Source organism: Aphis gossypii, chromosome 2 (genome assembly GCF_020184175.1).
Source record: "Aphis gossypii isolate Hap1 chromosome 2, ASM2018417v2, whole genome shotgun sequence".
Classification (NCBI taxonomy): domain Eukaryota; kingdom Metazoa; phylum Arthropoda; class Insecta; order Hemiptera; family Aphididae; genus Aphis; species Aphis gossypii.
The window spans coordinates 63,043,530-63,063,260 of NC_065531.1; the positions used below are offsets into that span (position 1 = coordinate 63,043,530).

Genomic DNA, 19,731 nt, shown 5'->3' on the forward strand with positions numbered 1-19,731 from the left:
GTGCTTTTTTAGTTGCTTATTATTCTTTAAGATCCGAGCCCTAGTTATAACTAATAAAACATATGTTAATTTTATTAAATCGTTTATTGTTTGCATACTTCAATCATGTAATTAAATGTAATTTCTTTAACCATATTCGTGTATTATTACCTTCTAACAGGACGAACTTAAGATATTATCTAATGATACTTGTATAAGTACTATATTGTAATTAAAGTAATGTTTGATACCTACTTATATAATATAATATGTCATATTTTAGTCATTTAGTTTACATGACTAACTTTTGTAGTATATTGTATTAGAATAAAATAAGTTGTCATAGTAATAAACCATAGAATAAGAATATAATATCATGTAATAAACTAATAACCTAACAAATTTTAAATATATAGCCCGATATAGGTAGAGATAATTACGCACTTAAAAATTGTAATTTAATTATGTTGATAGAACTTATATAAAACATCAATATTCAAATATTATTAAAATGTCATGGTTAGCAATTTAGTATTGCTAAATGATGAATACTATATTACTATGCATGTAGTATTGACAAGAACATTCGAAAAACATTCGATAAATCACGATACATTTTTGGGAACATGGTTCCTTTTGATTTGGTTTTAACGATGGATTATCAAAATTACCAAGTGCTTAGTAGTTAAAAAAACAATTCTTAGTATAAAAATTAAAGAAAAAATGTTATGGGAACTAATATAGTAAGTTCAGTTTTTGTTTCTATATTCTTTTATTGTTATAGTTTATAGTGATAAATTAATGTTAAAAAATCCAAAAGTTAAACCATCGTTTTTTATTTTGTTTGTGTGCCTATCAAATAAATATTGGTAATTTTTTAAGGATATTATTAAGTTAACCATTTTTTTACAATATAAATTTGGGTATTAAAATCTGGATTCTAATTACCACTATGCAAATTGATTAATTTTAATACTGAGTTTTTTTTCGAAATTTTCTTTTCTTTTTCTAGCATACTTAGTATAGTATACACAATAGGCAATAAAATTTAGGTACGATGCACCTTTATGCTAAAATATTATATGGTTAACAATTATTAATTGACGTCTGAAAATTGTAATTTCTAGTAAATACTTAAGTAAGATGATCGTTTTTTTTAAACATGTATTAGGAGGATTTCTGCATCCTCGAAAAAAATTTTCAAATAGTTTTGAAAATGTTAAAATATATATTATTACAAAAAAAAAAAACCCCAAGATCAAATGATGAATAGGTACGCATTATTATAGTATTAAGGCATAATAACCAATATAATATAATGATAAAAATAGCACGCATAATGGTAACGAATGAAATTATGTTAAAACGTTGTACGTATTTTGGAATAAGAAGTTTATCTACTGTCAAGGTCCAAAGCAAGCACAACTACTACTGAAGACACTTATATTAACGTAATTATTCAATCATCACATACATTCACACACACACTGATGTGCGCAAATACATATATAATATATTCTGGCGGGCGATCAACGTACATCACCGGTGAGTATTTATGTAAGTATATATTTATGACGTAAAGAGAGGAAAAAAATTATTTCTAAAAGTCCAATGTAAACGTTATTAATTATTATATTTATATACATTAAATTCATTATACAGACTACTAGACCAAGCGTACAAATAACCATCAAGCGCGTTAATTGTGATGACAAAAGTAATGGCTTAGATAAATATATATTCTATTATATAATAGATAAAAAACTAAAAGTTTAAAAAAAAAACATTAAGCTCCACACCATAATGCACTGCATACACGACTATCATATCGTATAGTATATAATAATAATATAAATAATAAATATGATACTATATTATACGTATTTGATTATATATTAGGTACTACTATTCATTCTACACGTGTATCTATTTATTATTTTGTTCTCTCCAAATAATATACTACGAAAATACGCATAATAGACTTATTATGCCGAGCGGAGCGATGAATGAAGTGATCTTACAATGATCTAATCTATGTTTTGTTAGTGTACAATGTACATCCACAATAAATACTCGAAAATACGAATAACCAAAGACACTTGAAACTTACATCAGGTTTATTTTTTTATACGTAACATAATTTGCACAATATTTTAACTCTTTTTAAGCTATTTATAGATATTTGAAATTATCCTTTTTTCGGTTTTAGATACTAAACGAAGTGATGAATGTATTGATTTTACAATGATGAGTCTTTTGTGTGTGTACCTATATACACTATAATTTGTCGAAATAATTCAATTTCAAACTTTGGGGGTGGTTTCCGATGGCAATGTCATAACACTTTAAGCATTATATTTTTTAGAGGTTGAAAGTAAGAATATTCCAACAGTTTTCAAAAAAATAAAAAAAGTTTTAAGAAAAACTTGAAAATTAAGTACAAGGTAACTTATGATTTGTTCTTATTGTAGTTAAAAAAAAAAATCAAAAATAGTCATAATTTTTTTTTTAAATCATTAATAGTTCAAATTTTTACGAAATATGTCAAAATCGTGAAAATTTGCAAATAATTTTGTAGTTGAAAAATTATAAAAATTTTTATATAATTTTTATTTTTTATTTTTATAATTTTTTTATATACTAAAGGTTAAAAAATTTAACATTAGGTTTTCCATAAGTTTTCCAACAAATAGCTATAGCTATAGATAAAACTCGAAACATTATTACCTATACGTTACCACTCTTTTTTTTTTTAAAAAAAATGTCGATTAAAAATTATTCGATGGGTAAAAATGGTTGAAAATTGAATAAAAAGTTCCTCATATAAGTTTTTCATATACCAATTAAAAAATATCAAAAACTTTTTGACTTATAATTTTTTTATAAGCGTTTAAAATTAGAACTTCTACAAATCTCGACAATTTTCAAATTATTTTGTTGTTAGAAATTCATCAATAATTTTCTTTTAATATCTATGTTTTAAAAATGTAATATAAGGTTATTTTTTATATATTTTGCAACTTAGGTACATGAAAAAAATTCTACGTGAAAGCCAAATTAGTTTTTATGAGCGTTTGATGTACAACGTCTTATGACATGGCATATTCACTTATATATTTATACATATACCTAACTATTTTTTCTCAAATTATGAGTAATATTTTGTTATAATTAAAAAACGAATTATCGTAGCTGATTAAATTTTAAACTTAATTTTGACCTAATATTTGCATAATCATTTTCTATATACATGATAATGTTCAAAATATTTCGAATCATTTTGAGTTATTTATAGACATTTAAAATTTTCCATTTTTTAGTCTTATATTTCTATCAATGTTGTTTAAAAATCATTCGATAGATAAACATTTTTAACATTTGAATACAATAGATCCTACCGAAGTTTTTCTTATATTTGCTTAAAAATATTAAAAATACATAATCGCAAATAAAACTTAACGTGTATTATTATATTTCAAATATTTTTGACAAAAATTAATTCAACCTAAAGTATTATTTTATAGTAAAATAATAATTACTTTACATCTTTATATATCAGCAATAGGTATCAAAAAACAAAAACATACATGAAATATACTTAGGATATAGACTGACAGAATCACCTTCACTTAGAATCGTTTTATGAATACAATGATATTATACCTATCATTGAATTAAAATTTAACATTTCGATTACAGTGACCTACTTAATGACTAACTAGTACAGCAGATAAGCAAGTACTCGCGAGTGAGTGAGTTACTTTTGAGTAACTTTTTTATCTGATTTCGGAAAACTCTCATTAAAATCGAGTTATTGAAATCTGCGTTTTTACTGGTGATAATACATATAGTTTCATCTGGTTGACAGACTTACGCAGAATTATATGACGTTTTATTATATAAAAATCGAAATGATACGACCCCTTTCCTTTATTAATAATTTTTTGGCTAACCAAGTTGAAAACGTGTAATATAATGATGCGAATTATTATGATGTCTGGTTTTCAAATAATAATAATAATAATTACTATTATAACAACAGCTTGGCGATGAAATAATAATTATTTTTATACGCGTATTACGCTCTACTTTTGTAGAAAATTAACAGTTACGATGTCGCGTAAACGACGACGTGCGTACAGTTTTATCACAATATAATAATAATAATATTCATTTATTCATTTTCGCCGTCGATTTGTGCCAGGTTACACATTTCGGCGTACTCATTAATTTCGCCGCTGCGGTCCGGGAGCTAATTAATATTGCGTCGTATTATGTACGAAGTACGGCTGGTCGGTTTTATGATGTCGGGCGCGACACAATTGTTGGCATGCGATTCCGAGCGTGTTCGTGACGCATAATTTACGGTCATTTATTCGTCAGCTTCCTGGCTGCCGTACTCCGCTGGTGCTCTCCCTCTGTCGCGAGCCCTGTCGCGCCACCACGACTGACCGACACCACACCAGACTGGCTTACAAACATCGATGTATACGTATATTATACATGTGTATGTATACGGTATAATACACCATACGTATATCGTTATGATAATAATATCGGCGGACAGGAAAACAAAAAAATTATATTATTATTAACAATAATAATAATAATAAAACTAACGACGACGACGATAAACTCGTACGCCGTGCCAGCGATATTTACTACTACGTAGTTGGTAAAAATATTTCTAGGCGGTCAATGAATGGAATGACGGAGAGAGTGAGAAGCACTGTGTACGCACTGCATATTATTATCATGCATTCATGCACAATATAATATTCAGACCGTCAACGTATCCAAACAAATGATTAATAGCTCATGAGTCGTGTGATGTGCATAAAGTGCGTTCGAGGTAAATAGATATACGCGTTTTAAGAGGACGTCGTGTGTCGTCTCCGTTTCACAATATCCCAGCGCATAGATAGAGCATAGCAAACTTTACGTTCAAAGTATAAAGTCTATTTTACTCTGTTATTTTTGATATTGTAGAGTGAATAGCTGACGACTTATTGTCGAGTTTAAAGATACCCCCCGAGTATCATTATTATAATATATAACATTTTTTTAATGTTTTGAAACAAGTTTATTCGGATATTTATAATATTTATTAAAACGAGGACAGTTAAAAGATGCTCATAATTTCCTTTCAAAACTAAACTATCTTAAAAATCCTTAGGCAAAGTCCTAGATAGTTTAACCTAACCTATACGTACATTTTTTCGGAAAACTCTCATTAAAATCGAGTTAAAGAAATCTGCGTTTTTACTATGGTGTCAATACGCACATAGGTATAGGTATGTATAGTGATAATACGATTTATTTTTTAATCCCAATAATAAATCTATATATTCACTTTAATATCAAAAACAACAGAGTAAAACGGATTCTCTTCCGTACCGAAAGTTTACTATACATATGTGTTACATCAATGCGTTACAGTAAGAGCATAATAAGTAAGACAACGCGTGAGGTACCTACCACACATTCTATTATATAATATATGTGCGCGCGCCGTGGTCACCATCACGTATTCCACTATAGGGTTTATAATTTATGTATAGAAATACACCTGAATGACCGCACGTGGCGTCATGATATACTTATGACGCGATCAGGTATATACACTACACGTGCGAGTGTGCGCGCGCACGCGAGCGTATTGTGCATAATATTATGCATACGCAATAATTGTCCTCACGACCGTCCTGTCTCGAACAATTGGCGTTATTTTGTCGTTTCGCATCCGACCGTATAAAAGCGGCAATGTCCTTGTTTATTATACTATTCCTTTTTTTTTTTCTGGGCTAGAACTATCACACTTGTGAAAAAGTCACGGTTTTTGTATTACCGATACACACACATATATATATATATTAACAGAACCTGCTTATTTAGCTTAATATATACAAGTGATTTTTTTTGTAACACCAATCTCAAAGCCTATATCATACTATATAAAAAGTGCATAAAAGAAAGAACTCAATTACTTACCATTTTTTGCTACTATACATATAATATCTATATTTTAAATACCTTAACATCAGCTTGTGAGTTGTATTGTTTTAAAAAAACTTAATATCTTACGTGTAATTGAAATATAAAATAAATATTTCGATATTACTTTTACAATATGACGATCTATTTAGATTATACAAATTTTCACTATCTGTTATTTTTGCAAACAATATCTATAGACGATGGTTTTTTTTTATGCAACACATATTTTTGGAGGCCTAATTCCTCTTAACACCCCCTTTCCCTTAAACTTCCCACCTAATTGGCAATATATTTTTCCGCATTCATATTATAATTATAAACATGATACTATACAGTCACGTTCGTTATAATTGTTTTGAATTTCTACGATCTTGTGTGATTCATTATATATCTGTATTTTATAGAGGTATAATACCGATACTAAGAATGCAGCTCTATCGCATCTAATATTATCATATATATACACATCTTTTTAACACCTTCGCATTTTATATTAATTTTAAAATGCTTACTATTATTAGTATTGTTTAAAAACTATATTGACTTCTCGAGTCGTCATATAGATTTTTTTTGTTTTCTATTACATATGAAATGTATAATTTCATTTGATATAAATAAATATTATCTATCTATTATTATTATTATTGTTGTTTTTGATTAGATATAAACAAAGTCATTCAAAATGTCTGAAAGACATTTATAATCATCTATTGAATACATAACATATTATTAAATATTAATCATTAAATTAAAGTGAAATTTTAATAAGGTTAAGTTTAACAATATCAACTTCGTGCCAATTATATTTTATACATTCTTTATTTCTATCAATTTCCGAATCAATATCAAATATTTTATGTTCAATTAATTTGAAAGCATATTATAACCTAACCTATTATTATTTAGTTAACATTTAAATGTATACCTACTGCAGTTCGTAATTTTATCAGGTTGTGGTATAAAATAGTCTTACAACAGTTATAACCTATATAGAATTTGATTTTATGTTTTATAATACTTATTTAGTACTTGTAAAATAATGATACTAAAATTTTTTTGATAAAATAATTTTTCAAAAATAACACTTCACTCTTTACATCTCACCGATTAATGTTCATGCTAATATATAAATAACAAAATTGAATGATTTTATTTTAAAATTATTATTATATTTGAAGTTATTTCATGGGTATCACATTCATTTATTGTTCATTATATTATTGCAACAGATTGTGAAATAAAAATTTAAGTGAAAAAAAAAATTAATTAATTAACATAATAATAATAATAATAATACAATCCTACAGTTCACATTGAAAATATTTATGTTGTGACAACGGTCACTGAGTTTGATACGATCAGTAGAATGTATTGTATTATATGAATTAAAAAAAAATCTGGTTACACGATTACTATTGTATAAGATTTCTCTACCATATTTAAATTTCAATAGTGGTTGAAGTATAGATATTATTTAAACATAAAATTAAAAAAAATATGTTCGTTATCAGGGCTTAAATTAATTTAATTGTTTAATAATTTATGTATAATAGGTCATCATTGTAGTGTTTAGTGTTTTGGCTCTTTAATTTTAATCTTTAAAATATCACATTTTTTATAAAACATTAAGTTTTACTTCCTTTTCATTCATTTAACAATTATTGAATGAGTGATACGAACGTTTGATGTAATTTGTAATACTTTTACTTTTTTTTTTATTTGTACCGGACCTTGACACTGGTTACCACAGAACCGGTTTATAATTTTTAACGGTTTAAATTTTTTTCCCATCTTAATTATCTCGACATATTTCAAATTACTTACTGTATATTAGCTTAAAGAAAATAATCATTGAATATCTGCGTGGTTTTGTTTTTGTAGCTAAAAGGATCATAACGAACCTGATTAATAAAAGTAAAATAGGCATCATATTAATTAACTATATGCTAATTAATGATAGGTACATGTATGTTTTCCATGTAATAAAATCACTTACGAGTTCGTAATTTTAATAGCTGGTATCTATCACATTGAATTAAATCTAGAGTTCAAAAATATTTTAAATTCTAAAATACACATCATACATCTATTACCTACATGGCGAAATAATAATTGATAATACGTTTTATAATGTATGTGTATCAATATATATACATAAATACATACATACGATGATAGCTAAAACCATTCACATGATTTGCTTAGTGTATAAAATATAAACATATATTTAGCTTATATATCTTATTTATTTAGCTTTAGCTTTATTTAGCTTTTATATCTTATATCTATTATATACCTATGATATTTTACATTCCATAATATTTGAAATTTAAATATTCGTTATATTATTAGCGATATTTTACATACGAATAAATACAAGTATATAAACATAAGTAGGTATTATTCAAGTAATCCAATTCCAAAATTTTTAATCTATAATAGTATACAAGTAACTAGCAAATAGCAATTACTTATTAGTACCTAAATAATTATAAATAATATAATATATATTTTTATTGTCTTATATGCTATATGCACTAGACTTCAAAAAGTCTCAAACTTTTGAGACCACAAAGTAGGTATACCTATATAAGTGAATTATAACACAACTGTATTAGTACTCGGTACACTTATAATAAAGTCTATAATATGGATGTGCGGTGTACTTGTGTAATGCATACTGCAGATATGACGTTACATGACGTGTATAAAATGTACACAGATATCAAATTATAAAATATTCTTATTTTAATGTATTTACGATCTATATTCATATTATTTATAGTTATTTGCTGAATAATTTACAAAAAACAAAAATTTATTCTGGTATAAATTGAATAAAAAAAGTTGAAAAAATAGATAATTAAATAATTTATTATTAAAGCTATACTATTCAGAAAAAAAATTTAAAAAAAATTTCGTTACTGAATTATACAGTATTATTATTGTATAGGTAGCCAGATCGTGTAGAACGCCAGTCGCTTAATGTTATATATTATAATAAACACACAACATGTGTAATATTTTCTTTTACACCGCTTCTACGTGATCATGGTCGTGTGTTAAAATGAAATGCACTCGACGATTCGTTCCACATCTTTAAGACCGCTTAGTATTTTACCGGAAGTCGACCAATAGGCACATGAATATTATTTACCCGTATACCTAATACCGTCCGATAGTTTTGAAACCTTCGACCAGCTCACACACATTTCGTATACGTTTGTATACTCTATGACCGATCTGTCTATGCTTCATCTAGTTTTTATAATGTTGATGTTGACGATGGAATGTTTCTACACCAGGGCTTATATTTTTAATTTAATGGATTTATAATAAATACACATAACGTCATAACCAGAGATGTCCGATTATCTCCAGAATATGATTAGTCTTGCAGCGTCCTAAATACGTGTGTAGATATTATGTTCTAAATGTCCTAATATAAATTGGATTGAAGAATAAGTAAACTTAAAAAATAAAATATAATATTATTTAGTTGTTTTACACGACGTATTTTTTACACAAAATATTAATTTATAAATATTAAAAACTTATTTAGGTATAAACAAAATAAAATAATGAATACAATGAACTCATAATAGTATAAAATGAATCGGAGAAAAAAAACAAAACATAAAAAACTTAAAGAATAAAAATCGTGGAAATAAAAACCAAATTTGTATATTATGTTATGCATATTTTATTAGCTATTAGTTCTAATATTCTAATCATATATTTAGAGAAACAATTCAACTGATTAGGTGTCTTGGTTTAGTATACTCGTACTTATATCATAAACTTAATAAATAAAAGCTAAATAAACAGATACATTTAAATAATTGTAAAAAAGTATAATTAAATATAAAAAATATTTTTTTTAAATAGATCTTTTTTTGAATTACTCATGGTTTATATTAAAAGGTTGGTTAAATAAAAATGTTGTTAGGTAGTCAAATAAGGTAAAAAAATAGTACAAATTAAATAAGCTTACTAGTGTATAAAGTACTTATATTTATGCAGTGATAGGAAAGAACTCGTTCATTTCAACGCGTTTATATTGTGTGAACTTCACATGAACGAGTTTAATTTTCAAGAAATGAATTTGAACGTGAACTGAGTTCTTATTTATTATGATCTTAAAAGTTTTGGGTTTGCTCATTGACAATTTTTAACTTTTTTATTCTTGATAATAATATTAACTATAGTTTTTACTAGTTCAACTATGAACTAAAATTTGAACTAGTTCATATATTTAATGTCTTGAGCTTGAACAAGTTCATTTTTATATAAAGAACTTTCCCATCACTGTATATATAGTATATACAATATAATTACATATTACAAACGTATAAATACCTATAAAACATATAAGTTGACGTACTATACATAAGATATAAAATAACATCATTTTTACTCGAACACAGGAAAAAAATCTTTTTTAACACAGAAAACTACTCCTAAGCATAATATAAGTAAAAAATAGCATTAATAAAAAAACATATAAAAGATAGGTTAACAATAAAAATAGATTTTAAATTTTTAAATGCAACTTAGATATAAGTAATATAATTTTAATTACAATTATTATTGATTGAAATATTTTATTGTTTTGATTTTCATAATTTTTTTCCTATGGTTTTTTTTTGTCTACCGTATATTATAATAATTAAACAATAACATAATATTTTAGAAAATTTAAAAATGCATTTTTATAGAGTAAATAATATACAGATATCAGATTTACAATATAATCAATAATGTCTTACATTATAATATAACATACATATTATGTGCATCATATATCATGATATTTGAACGTGAACAGAAAGCCATTTAAAGCATTTCGATACACTGACAGAAATAATAAGATTAAATAAAATACTATTTGAACGACATTAGGATCATTCGCGTTTGCGTCTCGAGGTAGTGAATGCTAGCAAACGCTTAAAAACGAACTACACGAATAAATTCAACTAAATGAAATTAAGTGCACCGGCTTAATATCTCTATCAAATTCGTTCTGAATAACATTTGATTGCGCATTCAATGTTTAATGTAAACACGCCATTATATAATATAATATAATGTTTAAACAGACAAACTAGAAATAGGTGTGATTTGTAAAAAATAAATTATAAATTATTGTATAGGTAATGTTTTTTTTCAATAGATTGATAAATGATTTTTGTGAATTTTAAGTTAGAACAATATATACAATGTGTTTTAAGTTCTTTAATTTGAATTTCAATAACATTTTTTTAGCTTTTTACTAAGAGTACGACATATAAGTATTGTACACTCGTGTGAATATATTCAGTATTATTATTTTTAGGAACATTCAGGTAATATTTATTTAAAAATGCGTAAAGCCTGATCCACTCTAGAGCAATACATAAAGCAAGTCATATAACATATTTCTAACTGATTGATTCAAAATTTAATTTATATTTTTTTATTTTTCTAAATATCAAATGTTTTTAGTAAAATAGCTACCAACTCGTTTAATGTTTCAGTTTAAAGCGAGACCTACTCCTACTGAATACTGTAATATTGATCACAACTTACAAATAGCTACTAATAGAGATATTTTTATTAGAGTAGAACTGTTGTAGACAACGAACAGATTATTCCATTCCGCTAGTTCACAGAGCTGTTCTGAACTAATTTTTTTTGTATGAAGGATTTAATTTTTTTGTATAGGCATGTTTATAAATTTTGCTGTTTGTTTCAATGAAAATAAAACAACTGGCAATTTATTAAAATGTCATCATTTGAGTAACTATTTGTTAGTTGTTATCTATATGTCGATCAAGCTTAACGTAATCTGATGTTTATTTAGATTTAATAACCACTTAAGTATTTATAAATACCTTTACGCACATAAGTTCCTATTTATTTTATACGAGCCGACATATTGGGTTATGAAAAAGGAAAAAAAACACTTTGGGCTGTATTAGACAATTTTCTACGGACTTCATAACGGATAACAAATTTTTCATGAGTATTTTATATGCCTTCATATTGGTTTTTCAACCCATATACATACCCATTTACATACTACAAGTTTAGTTATAAAATATTATTAAATATAATATGAACTAATGTAAGTAATACTATAACATATAAGTATTAAATTATTGAAATACTTATGTAGTAATTAGTAATGCAGTATATACTATACAAAAAATACAGTACTTATTTTAGATTCTGAACATAGCGACGAATAATGTACTTACAATTTACAAGTATATATATTGTTTGAATTTTACAGTGATGTGTATTTTTTTGTGTGCTCTTGTCGCTTCATTTTGAAGTAGAAAAAATGCTTTAATCTTCATTTGAAGGTAGTTTTTGATAGTAAATCAGATTTACTTGAAAAATTCTCAATAATTTTTAAAATAATCGAAGAAACAGAAATGTTTATATAATGATAGATTTCAACGAGATTGTTATATTGCTGTACTTTAGAAATGAATAACTATAATAAAGACTTCAATTTTTTGCCAAATATTTATTAAATACATTTCTAAATATTAGGTATTTTTAATCTTATTTATAGAGATTTAAATTTATGAATGTAAATATTAATAGGAACAAAATTCCACATAAGGCGTTTTATGCAATGCTCAATATTGCTGTAATTTATATTAAATAATAATTATTAAACATATAGATGTATATAGGTACTCAACTTTTTCTTATAAGTGTAGTAAGTTTTAAAAAAAAGTAGACAACATTTGTTAAGCCAAGAATACAAGTAAATTATTTTGTAGGTGTAATATATTACACTTTCAATTATAATCTCTAAAAAGTTTAATTCAACATTTCTATAAAAACTTAAAAATATCAAAAATACAATCGTAAAATGTTTTTCAAATAGATATTTTTAAGTCCAAATTGCATTGAAATTTTAACGGGATATTTAAACGCAGTATAACATTTTTTTGTTGTAATTCACAAAATATAATGTATATGAATCTGAAGTTTCTTACCATTAAGCCGCATTTCCATGACTGATGTATACTTAGCCAACATTTGGGGCTGGTGGTTACTTGCCATGCCGTTGGATCGATAAACTTGTACAATTATTTGTCACTGTAGGTGCCGTTCCCGAGGATTGTCGGTAAATGTAACACAAATCAAAGGAACGGCCAATATTTCTCGTATTACTTGTCAAGTACGCCAGTCGTGTAAACATCGTAATCGTGCACTGGTCAAATGTTCAATATTATTGGCGTATTTGACAAGTAGGTACATCAGTCGTGGGAATCTGGCTTTATACATGTATTATTATTAACTATACACAATGAAATATCCAAAATATTTAAATATGATACATTTTAAGCTCTTTGTACCTACCTATTATGAATCTATTAGTGTATATTGACTTATACTAATAACAGATATTACAAATATTACATGAAATAATATTATAATAATTACTATATTTAATTTGTTTTCGTTCTTAAAATTTAGTATAACCTATCATATTGTTATTAGAAAAATAAATTTTAAATAAGTAATGTAGAATGTAGATATAGACAATAAAAATATAAAAGTGAGGTACGATCTTCGTTCAGAATTATTTTTCTTTGTGTTCTATAATTTATCGTCAAATTCAAATTGAACTTATCTATCAGACTTATAATGACATACTTGACGAAGTACACTCAAAATAACTAACAAAAGGTGTCAAATTATACCTACCTATAATAATTTAAATAATAAAGATAATAACCACTTTTAATTTTCAATACATATTATAATGCATTAATGCATATTTTTTTATATATTTTGTTCATGTATAGGATTAGATTGTGATGTGTATAATTGAATTATTATTATAATTGTGTATTATTAAATATATTATAATCTTACATTTATATTAATTTATGAATTTTTTTACCTGTGTGGTACTGTGGTAGACATATAGAAACATGCGTGATAGACCACAAGTGTGAGATAGACCGCATATGATATGTAGAAACAGGCGGTAGACCACATACGACAAGAATGCCAAAACTAATATTTATTAGGTAACTAATACTTTGATGTATATGAACGATATCGATACCTAAAAACATACACGTGATATGTCTAAATTCGGCAGAATTGAGATATAATCTTGGTAGAAAATATAATCGAATATTCATTACGTTTAATGTCCATTTCATGATAAAAATAAATAGAAAATATTACTTTAAAACAAAAAAGGTTATGTCCTTGATATAATTTTATTATAGTGTACACAAATCCTAAGTTCGTGATATGTCAAGACCGTGTACACATCGACGAACACAAAATATGTGCTGTGACCAATATTGGGATGTGGTTATGCGATTAATATCTTAAGAACCAATGTGGTAATCAGAAAGGTGGCTAGGGAAAATTATAAATTAATATAAATCAAATAAACATACTAACTTTTCAAAATTACATACATTTTATCAAAATTTGAACTTCAAACACTTATAACAAAAAATATAATTTATATGAATTTTCGATAATTTAAAAATTCCTATTATAAATACAACTTACGAAGAATTATCATGTATTGTATTTTTATTTATTGAAAAAATCGGACGCTATTGCATTAAGTATACTGTTCTCTATACCTATATTTTGAAATTCATGTTGCTGCACCATGAATACTGCTGCTTACATAATTTACGTTAAGTTAATAAGTTAGTCTTCGCTAAACGAGTTTTGTGCGAAAAATACAGTGATGAAGGGTTTTTATTGAAGAAGATAGCTGTTATCAATAACAGACTATATAAACTATTTTTTTCTTGCTCTAAAAGTAATAATTTTACATAAAACTTTAATCATAATTTAAAAATCACAGAACCCTAATAAATAATAATACTTAGTTATATTAAGTTATCCGAAAGAAACTTTTCAAAAGTAATTTTTATTTATGCAAATCATATTTTTTCACCTTTAATTAAACCTATGGCCTATTGCAGGTTGTATATAACTATGGTTATTGGTTAAATAAGTTTTGCCCAGGGCCTTGCAAAAAGTAGCTCTGGCTCTGGCTCTGGTCCGTGTATATATTATACACGCATATTTAGTAGGTAAGTTTAAATAATACATATTTAATGATTGTTTAAATTTGTGTTTATGACAATTCATTATGTACAATAATTTTAACAAAAAAATTTGAGAAAAAAATTTTTTTTGTCTCGAAAATAACAAGTAAGAAAAATAATAAACGGTATTAAGAATTATAAAAATTATAATAAATTCGTTATTTAATAATTATTATACATAATAATATTATAATGTAGGTATTGTATTATTATATTTTCGACAACGTATAAATAGGTATTTATTTTAATTTATTGCTTCCGTTTATCAAAATTTGATAAAAGGTCCTTAATTAACACATTATGATTAATATCCTACTTTTACTTATAATTTGATATTAGACACGTTTATGAATTAATTATATAAAAAAAAAAATAGATAGAACCAATGTGTAATTTCTAAATCATTATTATGCTAATTAGACCCAGAACTTCTTAATAAAAATAAAAATAGATAACATTAGAAAAGATCGAGAAATGTATACTGATAAACAAAAATCACCTGACAAGAAGAACCTAATATAAACGAAAGACCGCTCCAAAGCTTAACTATGAATAGCCAAATGTTAACATAAGCAATTAAGCAAACATTATAATATTATGTATTATTTACGATTTAATATTTATGTATTCACGGATGTGCAATATATAATGTTTAATGAATGCACACGAGATTTAATACCAATTATTAATGAATAATAATTAAAGTATTATATACTATATAATATATAGTATATTTGAGACATTAGTATATAAAGTAATATTTTATTTATTAGAAATTATTTTTAAAATAATATTGTAGTACGCTTGTTAAATAATGTGTTCATTATAATAATATATTAGTGTTAAGAAAAAAGAATTTATTAAAATTATGATTTTTACATAAACATGAAATTATACAATGAGCATATTGTATTCAATATTCATATATTACAATATTGAATAAATGTAAAAATATAATACAACAAACGGGTTCTTTTAGAAAATCGACGAGACTATGATAAAATTATTATTTCTTTCTATGATTAATAATAACAAAACATACAATAATTCGTATTGTTCATGCGATCACGCTGAATCTTTGAAATTGTTACAAATATGTAATCAAATGTTGGAGTTGGCGTCATGCTGTTTACAAATTTACAATAAAATTATACGGAATACTGTTTTATATTATGCGTACAATAGAAGGTATACCTGCTACTTATAGCTGATTATTGATATAACAACATATTATACGCTAATGCATCAATTAAATGTGGCAAAGGTAAGTTTATTACTCATATATTGATTTTTTTTTTATATCCATCTAGTATCTATAGTCTATACTATAATACAGTAACAACTGCCAATGCAATTATGTCTGACCGTCTGTTCTTTGAACAATACGTATTACCATTTACCAGTAATAAACGAAAATGTTTGTAAATATTGTTTTATTTTAGCCGCATTATTGTAGTATAGTTTAGAACATCAAATTTACATTAATAAATTGATTATGTCTAATGGCGTATTTAAAACTTCTAATTTCAAAATAATTACCTACATTAATGGTCATTCTAACTCAAGTTTCAAGGTCTGTTGGTTAAAGAAAATTATTTTTAAGGTAATGCAGTTTAAGTGATTACTAATAATAATTTTGAATTCAGTGGTTTCATATTTTATCATAATGTAAGATTTGCATATTACATTAATTTGAGGATATACATTTTTTTTTTATTTATCACGGTTAATAATATAAACACGTTTTGTAGAAAACGAAATGCTTTTTAACGCCTATTTTTAATTCTCTTTTAATTATCTAATAAAATGCCATTGATGTTCTAATTCATTAAAATAAATTAACTGCACTATCTACTAAAAAAATTCTTCAACCTAATCACATATTGTATGCTTATTGCATTTATCATAATACGTATAAACTGTATATTTAAATATTAAAATAATAATAGTAATGAAAAAAAAAGCATGCATGTAGGTAACCGCTGTTCTAGCGGTTACGGTTTGTGGATAGCGAGTGTAAAATAAATCTTCATCGAGTAGGTAATATCTCTGTAATGGATCGTGTCCCGCCATACCCTATGTCTAAATAATAATGGCAGGTAGACGGAATGGCCTACCCTAACCAACCCTCACAACAACCACGATGAACGGATACATAATAACTGGCGCCGTTTCAAGGTCTCTCGGGCCGACCGTAGTCAGCCTCCCTAACTTGCCTTTATTAAAATATCTAATTTTATCAACATTCGAGGTTCAAATATTTATAAAAAAAAATCATGTTAGAAATTTTCTTAACTTTTAGTATGAACTATTTATGAGAAACTTTGTATTAGCTATACAAATTGAAAATTGTATAAATGTTAACTAGTACAGAATTTGTGTATTTTAATTAACATAACCTAAGACATTTACTTTACATAACGTTAATTAAATTAAAAGTGAATTTTAAATTTTGAGTCGAGCGATAAATATATTGGCTATATCAGTGGTTCCCAAACTGTGAGGCGCGCCTAAGCATCTGCATCACCCTTGAAAGGCGAGAGCACTTGACAAGGGAGGCGCAAGCTACATGGTATTTAATGATATTTTTAAGTCAACAATAATTTCGCATACAGTTATATTGTAAAATTATACTTTATTGGGGAATTTTCGAAAAGTTACTACATTCAGCCAGCGTTTGACTATATTGTACGCATTAAGATTAAATATTAATAGTTGTTGTTTTTTTTTTTTCATAAAATTAAAAATTTTGTAATACTTTAAATAGAAATTTAATAATATTTATTGTTGATTTATTTTGTCATAACAATAAAAATATTTGAATGTTTAAATTTTAAATACTATAAATTTGTTATTTATTTACTCATGTGAGGCGCAATTCATTTTTTTATTTTTAGGGTGGCGTAAACTAAAAAAGTTTGGGAACCGTTGGATTATATGATTTAAGTGTTTGTGTAATTATTTTTGTTTTTATTTATTTATGTTTATTCGTGTTATCGACATCACCTTTTAAAGCAGTAAAATGTTTCAATCTTTGACTTTGAGAGTGGTTTCACTTAAAAAAATACTTTGATAAATTAGTGAACTTACGGTATCATTCTATTATATGAAAATGTTTATATTTATATATTAAAAAAAAAAACAAACAATAATGCCAATCAGTTTATGAATAAATAATAATTATCATTAATTAAATACTTAAAACTCTCTATTATTAAAAAAAAAAAAAAAATCCTGTTTATTTTATAAGTATACAATTTATTTTATTTTTCAATATTTTATATTTCAATTTCAGGTATACAATATCAAGATACAAATAAGAGGAATGCAACCTTTGTGCCGAAGGATAGCAGTAACAATGGTTTATGGTGTGACCAAGCCACCAAGGGTCTTGACCACCCGTGGGTTGGTAAGCGAAGCGAGCCGGGGTCAGAGTAAATATGAATTACGAGAACAAATAGTTATATAAATAAAAAAGATAACATGGTTTTCGCTCAGAATCATTGTACACAATTATTTGTATAATTTATACTCACATTTAAAACTTACTATACAGCAGAGCCACTTTCGGTTTGTATTATTATGCATTATAATTTATGGTACCATATATTGTGGTTCAATAGGAAATATTTGAAATTATTCACTTATATAATATTATGTACTAAATTAGCAGTGCAAAGCGTTAATCAATTTCTTTTATCCTCAATCCTTAACTAATTACATACGTATAGAAGACAAGATCTAAGCTCATGCGGCAATGAGCAGTATCATATTTAGTGGTGATTTGGCTACATTTTATTTGATCAGCTGGATAAATAAAAGGGTTCTTAGTTAACATTTTAACATCCTACTTAATAAACATTTATTTCAAAAATTTATTTTTACTTTATTTACATACTTTCAAGTGATTTTAATTCTACTCTTAGGTTTTAAAAACTTATAATATAAAAAAAACTGTTATAACCTTCTAAGAAATATAACAAGAATTTAATTATTTTAACATCCTAAAATCAATTAATAAATTAAGTCCACGGTACCGAATAATAATATATGTTACCAAATACTCGTATATTATAGTAGTAGTTAATTGAAAAGATTTATTTCAATTTTAATGAAGAATTTGCGTAAGTACTTATTATTTCAGCATCTAGAATTTTATTATTTCAATGTTGATTAGTAACAAAGGTTTTCATAATTCTTAACTTAATGATGATCTAAGCCTTACCTTTATAATTTACATTTTACAGTATTGATAAGTTTATTAATTATTTCAAATTTTTCTGATTTATCTTAACCTTCCTATGATTTATCACGATGCAACCTGAATTAATTCTTCATTAGTATTTAGTAATACTAGGATGCTGTTTCGTAATTTCACGAAAATAATTAAAAATTACTTTATATCAATCAAATCAATTATTAATCATTTGTTTTTTATATCCACAACTATATTTGGATTAAAGAATATTATTAATGTCTGCAAAACATTCTTATTATTTATAAAATAAATAAATTATTTATAAAATAATAAATATAAAATTATTATAAAATTATTTGTAAAATATTAAACTTAATACCTGTAATTTATTAAACTTTAAAGTATCAAATAAACAACTTAATCATTTTCTTTTATTTTCAATTTTTTTTTTAGCTAATACTG

At 25.4% G+C, this 19,731-nt stretch overlaps 1 long non-coding RNA gene across 1 annotated transcript; it reads left to right on the forward strand.

Annotated features, from left to right (window-relative positions):
• Nucleotides 1–16,345: 16,345 nt before the first annotated feature.
• Nucleotides 16,346–18,635, forward strand: LOC126549755 (uncharacterized). The gene is made up of 2 exons (XR_007603861.1): nt 16,346–16,674; nt 18,367–18,635. It is a non-coding gene; the product is annotated as an uncharacterized LOC126549755 (long non-coding RNA).
• The last annotated feature ends 1,096 nt before the right edge of the window (nt 18,636–19,731 follow it).